The 13,398-nt window shown below is 47.4% G+C and overlaps 1 protein-coding gene across 4 annotated transcripts in view; it reads left to right on the top strand.

Annotated features, from left to right (window-relative positions):
- LOC8024075 (semaphorin-5A) overlaps nucleotides 1-13,398 on the top strand; it is a 238,193-nt gene that overhangs the window by 68,830 nt on the left and 155,965 nt on the right. For all 4 annotated transcript variants that reach the window (XM_042288927.1, XM_042288929.1, XM_042288934.1 and 1 more), the window contains exon 2: nucleotides 358-398. The gene's annotated coding sequence lies outside the window, so the exon portion shown is untranslated. The remainder of the gene's footprint in view (nucleotides 1-357; nucleotides 399-13,398) is intronic.

Here is a 13,398-nt window from a genome sequence, read left to right as displayed (position 1 = left end):
GATAAAATGTTCCGCAATCGAGTAGAAATCGTTGCTCAAAAAAATATGCAACATGAGTTGGCGCCACCGAAGAACCTTCCCGAGGAACAAATGTAAAATTGTCAAACAAAGGACAAAAAAAAAAAATTTTTTTTTTTTTTGTTAAAAAAAAAAAAAAAATTTTTGAGTGCCATTTAAATGCTTGAAAAGCCTTTTCAGAAACTTGACAATAGCCAGCTCTATTATATGTATGAAGAAATAAATAAATAACAGGAGTATTTTGAAATATTTTGGCGTTGTAAGACCAAGAAACCGAAGCGCCAAACATTCATGTTTATAAAGGTTACTTGAACTTGTTCTTTTTGCTTTATTTTCCAGACTTCGCCTGCTGCGCGTCAGGAATCCTCAAACACGTCACGGTAAGAATTTTTTTTATTTCTTTTTGAGGAGCATAATGCACATTTTTCTGCAAGTGGGGTTAGGGGGGAGGGGGGGGGATATGTGCAAACCAACGAAGGGCATCTGGCACGCCCAAGTGGAAGACTGAGGATTAATTTCTACCATCAATTTCGACGTAACCCAAATCTCGGTTCCACGGCGCATCCTGCAATGCTGTTTGGTTTGGCGCTATTAGCGACTGGAGCAAGAAACATTGGTTATGTCCGGGAATGGCAGCTGCATTGTTCATACGTGAGCTATTACTCTGATGTCGCCGCTTAGCCTAGTGTCTGAAACAAACGATACTGGGTAGGCCAGAAAGCCGTGATCGCATAACATGCCATTACGACGGAAGCTACGGCCCTGGCGAGCCAATCGGAACGTGGCTACGTATTACCAGCGTGCGTTTTTACTGCGAAGAAGTATCAAGCTTTTCGCTGTGTCATGCTTCAATATGAGTGCGTTGCGCTTGTACCACGCAAAGCCGTCGGCACGCAATGTGAGGCTTATCGCTCACAATTTGCCAAGCTACAAGGCAACAAAGTATAACCATGGGCTCTCACTATGACGGCGCCGCCTGGCTGCTGCCGGCTCGCTATAAGCATTCGTCAATTTGCGGGCACCTCGACCGGGATCCGACCCCGCTACTTGAGATCCATACTTATTGACACTATACTTTTTTCTCTACACAAGCATACCGTACATGCTACCTACTATAGACCGTTTTACTGAAAGAGGGCGAGAGAGAAAAGGGGAATGGGCTACCGGCGCTTTCCCCCTCTCTGATTGTGTAGAAAGAGTGAAGGTCCCGGATGAGAGGCTTGGCCGGTGTTGGGTGTCTGCTGTGCCCCAACTTTGTTCGCGCTTTCTTTTCTGTTTTGAACTCGCAAACTTAATTAGAGTAACGGGCTTCGATGGCAACAGTTCCCTGGTCATCGGGACACCATTGCTCGGTCATACGGTGCACGAATAACGACAGAAAGCGTCGAATACTGTCCGAGGACCTATGTAGCTTGCAATGAATCCGGCAAGGCGAGAGCGGCTGCAATGTCTTTAAGCTCCATCGCTTTCCAAATGACCCCGGTCTTGGCGGCAGTGGATTGCGTTCGTAAACCGAAAAGACATTTCCTCAACACCATCTTCTCGACTGTGCTCGGAACAGCTTGTGAATGGAGCGCGCACCGAACGCTGTACCGCCGATGGACATGGGGTGCGCTCGCAAGGTGCGTGCCAGTTGCTGTTTCAGCTTGTAAAATTTTGTAACTGAATTTATCTTAATATTGATAATTTGCAGTGGTGACTGACTCGATTTCATCATTTACAGTACTTAGTTGAAGGCTTATTTCCGCCGCCGGGTGAGGCTAGAAAGTTTTGAAAAGGTACTTCTATCGGTTTTCCTGAATAGCGATCCCCTGTGCGATACCAGAGCCGACAAAAGCGCTCCTTGGAGTGCCGCGGGTGGGTTGTTTGAGTTGTTTCCGTTGATTGGGCGCTTTGAAGCGCTGGATAGTCGCTCCAGGGTACGACTCGTGTGTTGCGATCTGCGTCTTCGAGCCCAGTGTGTTCTTTGTTCAAGTCATGGCATCCGCCAGTGCGGCAACGGGGGGAACAGCGGCAGCGAACGTGTCAGTGATAGAAATTGGAGGTTAGTACTCAAAATATTGCATCAAATAGTAAAATAATTCGTGGCTGCTTTGACGCTTTCTGCGGTTCGATATAAGCACATCTAGAACGTCTTCGTCTTTCACCCACAATGAAATATGAGAACACGGACACGCAAGATAAAAGCAGCGCAGCAAAACTATATGTAGCAGCTCCGGGTGTTTACAAAAGTTAATTGAGGTTCCCGTTTTGTGTATCGCTTGTTCATTACTAAAAACGGCTGCGTTGAGATGAGCCTATTGTAAGCAAAAATTTATGAATGGTTCATCATTTCCAGTCACGCGGAAAGCGGTGGAGCTTCAAAACATTGCAGCCGCACGTGCCTTGCCGAATTCCATGCAAGCTACGAGGTCCTTGGGCGGTATTCGACGCTTTCTGTCGCTATTCGTGCACCCTATGACCGGGGGACTGTTGCCATCGAAGCCCGTGGCTCTAATTAAGTTTGCGAGTTCAAAACAGAAAAGAAAACGCGAAAGATGTTGGGGCACAGCAGACACCCAACACCGGCCAAGCCTCTTCATCCGGGACTTTTACTCTTTCTACACAATCAGAAAGGGGGAAAGCGCCGGTGGCCCTTGCCCCTTTTCTCTCTCGCTCTCAAAATGGCGCTACCCACGATAAAACGGTCTATATTAATACGCTCTGGAAGCGCCGCAATCCACAATATGAAATTTCCGACAGTGATTTATACCCCCCTCCCTAGACATCCCCCTAACACACCCCCAGGCAAAGAACAACTCCCCGCCCTCCACCCCTCCCTTCCCCAGAATTTCCTTCTCGAGCAAGGACCGTACATTGGGCATTGTGATCGTGCTATAAATGGCACATACTCTATGGAGAGGTGACGACACCTCGAACACCTTCACTTCCCATGGGCAATTTCAAACACGCACGCTGGAGGGTGCACCGGCGACGAGCTCCAGTAACCACCAGGTGGCTATGTTGCCGACTGTTGACTTGGCGCTTCTCGTCTTCGGATGGGGGGTTTATGTCGAGTTATACAAATTAGGAAAACAAAAGTATTCGTTTGATGCCGTGCCAGGTTTCCTTGAAATTACGTTATCAATTACTACATAGTAGCGAAATGGACTCTTTTTCATTAGCTACTTAGTCATTTATTCCTTCATCAAATATGCCGCGGTTAATATCTTTTTTATATAATTTTAGATTTTTAAATTGGACTACATAACTGCATGGTTAGCTCGTTCTCAGTCAAAAAAAAAAAGTTTATTCGAACTAAAATTTAAAAAATAATAATAAGTACGTAATTGTATTAAAATTGCGCCACAGTTAAAAGTGTCGCACTGCCTCTGACTAAAAAACTTATTGAATCACTCCAATAGAGTTAAAGTACTTTAAGGTCATTTCTGCGATCTATGAGCTTTGCGGATATCGTTGAGAACGATACCCGCTTCTCTACGGGTATCGTAGAGATTCAGGCTAGAGTTGATGACAAAGAAACAACCTTGGGTCTGATCCCTTGAGGGCAGTCATGCTCCTCTCATGTCTTAATCTCATATGGTTTAGAAACACTGGGTCTTCATCGCTTATCTTATCGGAATCGCGCTGTATTGTATCGTGGATACCTATGAGCTATTGAAATCATACTTTTTTCGCCACATAAGGAAGCGAGCGGAGCGCAGAAGGACCATTACTCTCGATCGATTTCGTTCATCGTGTAGCACCGCTGACATGTCACACCCTCCCTCTTTCGTATGCCTATTACCAAATACGTAGATATGGAGGGCAGTATGCTACGAGTGGTTCTCCTACTGCGCGGTTTACGAGGCGGCGAACGGCTTTCTGAGTCACGTGTCGTTCTGAGTCAGGTCGCGTCCAATCATCGGTGACGCAGGTTTATGTTTGTGCCTGAAGTCATCCCCGCGACCACGTACCTGCGCGCTGCAGCAGTCCGTCTTCGTCAGTATTATGTAATGTTACAGAAACGTGACATTCGAAATTACTTTGAGCTGTGCGCGCGCTCTGATCGAGACTACGGAGAAACTTCAACAGCCGGAAATCTCTTTGTTTATTCAGATACGTCTCTCATCCTACAAAGTTGTGCGCTGCGAATGTCCTTTTGCGAGAATTCCTCAATGTAACGTTTGCAAGCCAGCCCCCAAATGCAGCCAGAAATTTGAAGCAGGGGAAGCTTTATAGTGTGGCATCACCGGTGTGACTGACGACCACGCCTATATAGACGTATAGATCGGGGCTGTGCTCGGTCTATCTTGCCGAGCTCTCCTTCTACGTTAGCCCTCCTCCTTCTGAGGTCTTTCTTTCGTTTAATGAACGCCATAGAAATACCGACCGAGGAAAGAAATAGAGAAAGAAAGAGCGGCTATGTATACCTTGTACCGAAGGCGGAGAATAATCTGACTTCCTCGACGACCAGGCTAACAGGGTCGTTTGGGATCGTGCGAACCACATCAAGGAGCCTTTCGAAATCTCCCGAGCCGGCGCGGCCATCGTTCGTTTGGCTATTACCAGCGCGCAAAAAGAGCCAAAAGCAAAACGATGAGAGATTTATACAAGTGTGCGAAAGAGGAAGGCCCCTTGGAGAAAGAAAGAATTGGAACCCAATCTCTCCGGCGCCAACGCTTAATTAATTAGGCCGTAGAGCGCGCCGTAATTTAACGACGATGAGTCGCGCTCCCGACCAAAACTAACTCGTTAAGGAGGGGGGACTGGCCCCTAATAGCAAGACCCCTTGAAACGACAAGAACAAATGCCATAAAAACAATACAAAAAGTTTGAAATCTATGTTTTAAATCTGCTCTTCGTAAGTGACCCAGAGCACTTCACACCGGAATGGATACATATGTGTACCAGAAGCGCTCTCTCGCCCGTTTCAAATTTGCAACACCGAGCGAGAAAGTAGCGCTAAACAAGGAAAAACAAAAAAAAAAAGAGAAAGAGAGAGAAAGAATAAAACGAGGACGCAGCGTGAACGGTCAAACGAAAGACAGCCGCCCAAATTGAATTTCGGCGCAGGCGGCGCGGCAACATTCGCGATTCATTTGGCGGCCTAAATTAGACAATGGATCCTGATGACCCCCGCCTCTATATAGGTACAAACCGCGCGAAGAATTCGGGCGGCCCCCGAAAGCTCGCCCACACCGCTCGAAATGCCGAGCCAAGTGCGTGCACCTCTGTTGTTTCGCAAGTGGGACCTTCGTGTGAACGGGTCGTTCACCCAGCTTGCTCATGGAACGATGTTGTTTTCATGCGTGTTGTTCGCTGCAGTAAACTCGGAGGAAGAAGAAGAAACATAGCGCTTTATATACTTTTTGAGCAGACTGAAAAGCACTGCGAAAACCTGTAAGCGAGCGAAAAAAAAAATACTTAGTTAACCCCAGGTCATTCCTAACCTTTTGGTAGAAAGGCTTCACCATAGCAAGTCTTTCAAGTGCTCGTACAGGGGACATGATTAAACGATTTCCATCTTCTCTTTAAAGTGCGAGTATTATTAAATATAGTCAAACCGGGGTTCATATTTTTACAATGGTCTATAAATATACATTTGGCTGCCAACAAATGTTTTTCTCATCTCTTCTCGGAAACAAAAAGAATATGTTATCTTCAAATGCTTCTTTTGTTTATGTGCCTCATTAATTCGGAGCTTGTCATCGTTTTGCGTCTAGCGATTGAACCTTTGCCGCGGGAGCAGATAGCGCCATCCTGAAAACGACGTTGTCTGGATGACACGCTTAAGTGAGTGTAAAGCTAGTTCAAAACAGCTAACAGGAACTCTTGTTCGAAGTCATACAATTTTAAATGCCGAACGAGTTACGTCAGATGTTTACAACCTCTGTGCAGTATTTTTTTGCCTTAGCAAGATAATATGGGTTCGTGGTGAACTCTGTAAGGGTGCCGGGTTGAAGTGGGGGCCTGATCCGACCCTTTACTTGCTTCTTGCGCCTTTCCGCCTAAGCGCATTCTATCATAACAACGCTATATATACTTTCAGATATATAATCCTGCAGATCAGCTTTTGCACGGAGTCTTAACACCTTAGAATGCCTCACCTGACTGCAAACTTGAAGCTAACCGAAGTGCGGTGGATGTCGATATTATCAAAAAAAGGTCAACAAGTGTATGACGTGGTGAATCAACACGTGAAAAGAACACAAGGAAGTTTTACAGGTTCAAAATTTCTTTTGAATCTTGCGAAGGTACAGTAAGTCTGACGTATAATATGCTCTCCTATCACAATGTTGCCGTCCGCTCCTCGTTCGTTCATTAAAAAAAAAAAAAGCAACGGGTTAAGAGTGGTGCATTTAAACGTTAGCAATACGAATTTGTTTTAATAAATAGCTTATATCTTAAACTAAGCCATCATCCCCCCGATTCCTGAGAAACTAGCTCTAAAAGTGTGTTATAGTGTGTCCTCTTTTCTTTTTCTTTTTTTCTCTCTTTTTTTTTTTTTTTTTTTTCTCGAAGGGCAATAAGACTGTATGAACGTTTGCTAGTTCTATACTTACGTTTTTGAATCAGATAACTTGTCCTACATTGGGTCACTCGCGTTCGCTTACGGCATACTTCCCCGTTAATACAGAACAAGAATCTTCCACGGTCCTACACGACAACTGATACCCTGGCCTTTCCACGATGTACACCGGGTTTTGTCCCGCCGAGAAGTAATTTTTCCCTTTCATATCTCCCTTTAATCGTGTTTCTTTTTTCTTCTTTTTTTTTTTTTTCTTCTTCCCGTCAACATTTGTTTCTTCTTAACTGTCCCTACTGTTTTTTTTTTTTTTACTTACCTTAATGGTCGAAGTTTCTTTTATATAAGGCACTGATAAAAACAGCCTCAGGTCGGTTTCCTCGTAATCTGGGGGCAGTTTATAATAATTCCTGCCATGTAGGATCCTTTCTCCCTTCTGAAATACGACTCCCCTGCGGTATCTCTCTCTTCTCATTCTCGTTCCTTCCTGATCTTTTCTTCTTCTCACTCGCCATGGGCTCCTGAGATTCCGTACCCCCGAGCATATAGCCTTCTGTATACTCACAAAGCCTGGCAGTTCGACGACGGAGCCATTGAGTGCCCGGTCGCAGATTTGGAGCTCGAGGGTTTGGTAGCACAGAGCATTTCTCGGGGAACCTGGACGTCAGCGCACAGTTTTTGCAGCGGCGAGGTCCCGAAACATGGTTTTCAAACGCGACGAGAAATGAGGCGGTGCGCGAGGAACGCGAGGAGCACGAGCGGACATTCCATCGCTCGGGAGAAGTGTGTCTCCGCGTCTCGCCGCAGCGGGGCGCCCATCACGTGGTTTTCCTCTCCTCCGTTGTCTGCCGCTCTACCTTTTCAATTTCGGCGGCCGCTTTTCGTGGCAATCTGCCAGGCTTTGTCAGTATACAGGAGGCTATGCCCCGAGTCGCCTCAATATCTAGCGGTATCGTAAAGACAGTTTCAATTAAAGAAAAAAAAAAAGCAGTCGCTTTTAGTTTTGAATTTTTAAAATGCATAAACTAAGTAACTTAAGTAAAAATCGTTTAGATTAAGAAAGCAAAAACAATAACGTGTCGTTTCGGGGAGTGAAGAAGAACAGGTTGTTTATTCATTGCCAGCATCCCCCACTAGAACATCAACATGCACTGGTGCACGTAAAAAGTCATCCAGCTAGCACCGGGGTAGAGAAAGAGAATAAATTATTTGAATCGGGCTGCGGATGAAGAGGTTCTGGGTTTGATTGCAGTTGGGGGATGAGTATATATCGGTAAGTAAGCACTCGCGTACATTGTTTTGCTTATGTTGCCATCGCAATCAAACCGGTTGTGTTGATGTGCCCTGCCATGGACTGTAGGAGGACGCTCGGACGCACGGACAAATTTCCGGGAGTTGGAGGTGCCGTTATAAAACATTCCATGTTGTAAAGAACATCTTATCATTAGTGATTTGAGTGCAACCAGATCCCGCACAAGGCGGTATATAGAAAGAGTTGTCCCTTTCAGCCCACGCCATGTCTCCGCACGCGTCCCTGTGTCGCGAGACATCCAATAGTTCGCGCAGCTCCCGCGCGCAGTCTTCTTTCTGATCATGACCAGGCACCATACCTTTTTTTTCTTCTTTTCGGCCCTGCCGCTAGCGCGAACGAGATCCCAGATGGCCGCCGCCAGTGCCTTGGGGGGATACGGCGGAGAGCGGCTCGCTCCAGAGCAGCAGCCCGTCGCGAAGGGGCCAACGCACTCCCCGGAGTTTATATACACTAGACTCCGTTCATCCCCCTAAGCTGACAGCGCGGTGGGAGCTACGCACTCGCCGGACCAATCAACCGCCTCCTCTTCATCGGCTGACCCCGCTGTCTGCGCCTGGGCCTGTTTCTGTCGACCGGGGGACGCGAGAGCGTCCGTGAGATGCGATCATGTAATGCTGGAGTCGAGCATAAAGCGGTACTGCAGCATTTGATCATGCCCGAGCCACGGTCGTTTACACGCGCGTTCAACATCTGTCTACACATGGTAAGAGATCCGTCTGAAGAATATAAAAATATTAAATAAACAAAATCAAAATGCAGCTCGCACTTTCAGTAACCTTCAAATAAGATAATAATGCTAATTTCCCCCCCCCCTTTTTTTTTGTTCTTGTTTTATATCATAAATTTGCATCCAACAATATAATGCTGCCAGCTTGGCATCCGCGTGCAACGTGAGAAAGCGTAACGGCGCGCAACCGAAAGGCGACCGGAAAATGTTTCATTTTGCTCGCCAGAGGCCCTGCCCAAACTTGAGAGCTACAGGCCTATGGGCTGGCGCGTGCTCACATGGCCAGAGATATATCGTACGACCCGTCCGACGAGCAAGTACCTTCCACTGCACTGTCAGCTTCGAACGGAGTATATATGTGTGCGTGCGTGCGTGCGTGTCCGTGGTCGACGGACAGCGCAGCCTTCTCCAAACACGAGTCGGGGGCGCACAAGACTCGCACGAGGACCGCTTCCTTTTCTGCGTTGCGACTCTGGAGCAGATTGCTTTGGTCTGCCTCCTTTTTTGGCTCGTCGATTCGAGTGTTTTACGTCTAGACGTGAAGCGCCCGCGGCGCTGGGCCAAAAGGAGGCGTGTATATATGCGGCGTGGACGCGCAGACCAAAGCGTTCCGTTCCTGAGAGCGGGAGGGTGATGACAAGTTAGTGGGAAGATTGAGATCTCATGAGACGTGTCTTTGGCTAACGACAATCCGCAGCTGTTTGAACGAAACGAGCTGACCAAAAGAAGTCATCAGCGGCAAACTCCTCAAACAATAGAATATAATTCGAGGCATGTCCGAAACCCAGCATAACTCTCCCTGTTCTATACAGTGTACCAATTACGAATGCTGTATACGAGACAAAATATAATTTTCGCTCACCCTTTGTTTTCTTAAGCATTCCTCAAAACGGGAACACGCTGAAGTGTCTTCCTTTTGACATGTCATATAGAGAGGCTGCGTCGAGTAAAGTAGCTCTCTGACACCTCACCGCCGCCTGACGCAAGCGCACAATGGCCGAACCTAATTACCTCCCCCGCAAAGATCGAAATATATGACTCTTGTCGGGCACAAATGGCTAAGTTTGTGATGCCTCTTTTATTTTTGTTTTCTTCGCTTTTACTTGGTACACCGTAGCTGCTACCATTTCACCGTTATTGTACAAGGGCGACACGAAGAGTTCACTTAATTATTCTGCTGGTCCCCGGAGAGCTATGCATTCGCGCTAGCCTCGCCGGGGGTTCTCATGCAGATTCCTGAGATAAGGGTTCGGCTTCGTTGAGTTCGAACAAGTCGATGTGTAATGATGACTTTAGACCGAAATGGCAAATGAGTGTCCCGAAAATCTATAATACTATTACTGTCTCCAAATTATTGGCGATGTATACACTTTACATGCCGTATCAGTGAAACGCGAGCATACATGCCGTATGAGTGAAACGCGAGCATCAGGCGTTCAGTTGTTGATTTCAGAAGGTGTCCCGAAAATATAATCTAGCATGGAGAAAGAGCTCGTGCCCTCGTTTTCAGCGGAAGCGCGTATAAGTAGCGCACTCACCGCGACACTGTTAACGCAAACAAAGCATTGTCGTTTTTTTTGTTTTTTTTTTCTTCTTTTAGTGTTGAGTATTGTTAACAAAACCACTATGGCAGTGGAAAGTGGTCAGTTGGGAACTTGGGATGCTAAACTATGTGGTAAGGTTTTACGCCCACCAGTACCTTTCCAAGAAATTTGGAAAAGCGCTTAAAGCCTGGTTCCGACACTTGCGTTTGCTGCGTTTGACGCCGTTGCGGCTGCGAGAAACCAGGTCATTACTGCTGCTTATATCACGTGCAAGATGATTCCTGAATTGGATTCCACGCTTCATACGAAGCACACATGTGCCGGTGACTCGCTTTTGGTTGTCGACGCAACGCAGTCAAACGCACTCAAACGCAAGTGTCTGAACCGGCCTTTAAGCGCAAAACACATGTACGACGAAACCGTCCGACCCGACGTGCGAACTGCCTGTATGACCTTCAGGGGCGAGGGTTTTCGTAGCACCGGAGAGCGTTGAAAACCCTCGCCTCCGGCCGTCGTATTGCGTGATCGGACGTCGGATCGGACGGTTTCGTCGTACATCTGTTTCGCTCTTAAAGGCCGACGACCAGACTCGAGACTCTGTAAGGCAGAAGATCCCCCTCACCATGGGGGAGGAGGAAACAGGCAACGGTGGACAGGGTAGAAGGGGGAGAGGAGGAAGCGGAAGAAAAGGGGAAAGCGCGAACTGATCGTCGGTCTTTAAGTCGTCTTCCAGCCAACAGTGTCGCGCAGTGTACGTAATACATGCCACACCAGGAAAGCGAAAAGGCGTTCGTCCTTTCGTCACCTGCAACCCGAATCAAAGACTTTCCTCAAGCACGAGCTCTCATCCGAGTCTCGCGCGTGTCTTGAAGTTGGCTGTCCGTGAGGACTATAGTTCACAAGGTGACGTCACCTCCCTAATCCAATAATTCTAGAAAAAAAAATTGTTGTATTGGTTTGACACAGAACAGTTTCAGTCTGGGCGACTTTGGTCGTCGAGTTAACCCTTTCGTGGGCAAATTTTATGAAAGGAGTAGGGAACTCCATTTTTTTTTTAATTCACGCATTACATTGCTAGAGTATCACAATTCAGCAAAACGTTTATTTTTATGACAAGCGTAGTTTTTTCTACGTGGGTGGGAAGCATACTTCCCACTGACCTATATGTGGGCTTACTTTCCGTGAAATTTGCGGAAGCATGGTTCTGTACAGAGGGGTACAGTGCATGTGTACCTGGTCCTTTTTTTATGCTGCTTGGTGCTGCAGTCCCTGCATCACCGGTAGTTGGAAATTTCGATTGGAAAGTGCTGTCCTTAGAAAGGAATGACGGCGGGGCTCCCTCTCTTCTTGCGTGACGTGAGTCCACAGATGAGCTGCCTCGCGAGCTTCAGTCTAAAAGAAAGCTGATATTTCTCGTGCAACCCCACGGTGTTGTACAAAACGAAGGCATTGCCAATTGAAAGATCCACAAGAAACAAAACAATCTTCTGCTACCACTTGAGTGCACGGCGTCCGATGGTGTACCTCTCCCACAGCTGGTCCAACTTGTTGACGCCTCCCATTATTTGGTTGTAGGTCGCAACAACCTCGGGGCAGGTGACAGTCATCTTCGTCCCATCTTTCTGTGTTCTTGAGACAGAAAAAATGTATGTCGTTCGCCATATTCATGCGTTCATTCGTTTGTTCATTGATCTATTCAATCATACTACGCTTGTAACTCGGTACCATATAGCTTTCTTTGAGACCAGAAACGCTAGATGCCTGACAAACACGGTTACCCTCATCGATGGACATGCATACTTGGGGTCTGGGACAAACGCGAAGAAAGAACAAAGCCTCCGGTACCTGGCACGACTGGCGCAGGCTAAAAGAAAAGTACTCCTCCTGGTGGGAAAGATACAACACATTTTTTCTTAGAGCGAAAAAATCCTAACAGAGAGCACCACATGCCGCAGATGGGAAGCGAGCTTCCCTACGGACATATTTATGCCAATCTTTATATTGGGAAGTATACTTCCCACCACCCACGAACGGGTTAATGTCTGGTTGTCATTCCCATAGACAAAACAAGCGGGAAAAGAACAGTCGGGAGCGATTCGACGCGCGCATGAAAGGGCCTTGCGACGCCCGGCCTCGGAGTCACCCGAACCCGAGATTGGCCGAGACCGCGAGATCGGGTCGATGTGCAACGGCTGCGCCGGTAGACGCCCGATCCGAAGGCCCAACCTGTCCATCCGACACTCGCGATACAGAACCCCGCCGTCCCGTCACGCGCTCCCGGCTTTTCTTTCTCTCTGCTTTTGTCGCGGCGTGCCATGGCGGGTAACGCTCATGTGACCAAGGACGCAACGTGACCGGCGCATAGAGATCATACGTGACCGGCGTCGACGTTTCCGCTCTTCACACGGCGGCGAGAACTGCGCTAGGGGGAGCGCGGCATCTTCACAGATGCCGCGCTCGCACTACTGGTATGCATCGTGCAAAAGACAGTCTTCGGAAACTCCCTGAGACGTGTTTTCTTTTTTACACACAGGCTAGGTGGTGCAAGCTACCGCCCATTACGAAGGGTATAGCCATTCACATCCATCCATCCAACATCCATCCTTTCTTGTATGGCGGCCCTGTCACAGTGGTCGTATAAAAACTGTCTGCAGACATCTTCCAAGCATAAATATGTATGTAGTAAACGTACTTCGACGATGCTTGACGCGTGTCCGCACATAATTCTGTCGTCCTCTCTGCGGAGAAACTCCTTGTCTCTAGTATGATATGGGTTAGCAGTGTGACGGCGGCTTTGGGGTGGCTCCACATCAACGTCGCGTTCATGTAGGGAGACATCCGCCATGTTGGGTCAAACTTTCGGCTGCTCTTGTGACAGCCATCTCGGATCAATGTAACCCAGATTGCCCGAGAAAAACAGTTTGTTTGTGTTTTGCCTGCTTACGAATTACATTTGCACACTGCAAACCAGCAGGACAAGAGGGTCCCACGCAACGTCAGGTAGACCCAGTTGAGTTGGTCAATAAGCGTCTCCAACCTGGAAAGCACCTTTATCGTGTGTACATTTTGGTAGGATATTTGCCGCACTATATAGTCAGCGGTCTGTACATGTTTAAAAGTTGTAATATTACGCGGTGCAGACTATAAAATATTTTATTTCTCTCTCGATATCGTTCGTTACGGCGAGACGTGACGGGTTCGGAGAATGTCAGAGTGCGGAACATGCGGTACTTGCGAGTTTAGTATCTCGTTTTTGTGTTTATATGTGCGCCATGTGCGAGTTTATGGG

The sequence above is a fragment of the Ixodes scapularis genome, unplaced genomic scaffold (genome assembly GCF_016920785.2).
Source record: "Ixodes scapularis isolate PalLabHiFi unplaced genomic scaffold, ASM1692078v2 PGA_scaffold0__279_contigs__length_252992795, whole genome shotgun sequence".
NCBI lineage: Eukaryota > Metazoa > Arthropoda > Arachnida > Ixodida > Ixodidae > Ixodes > Ixodes scapularis.
This window is presented reverse-complemented; position numbering and strand designations above follow the sequence as displayed.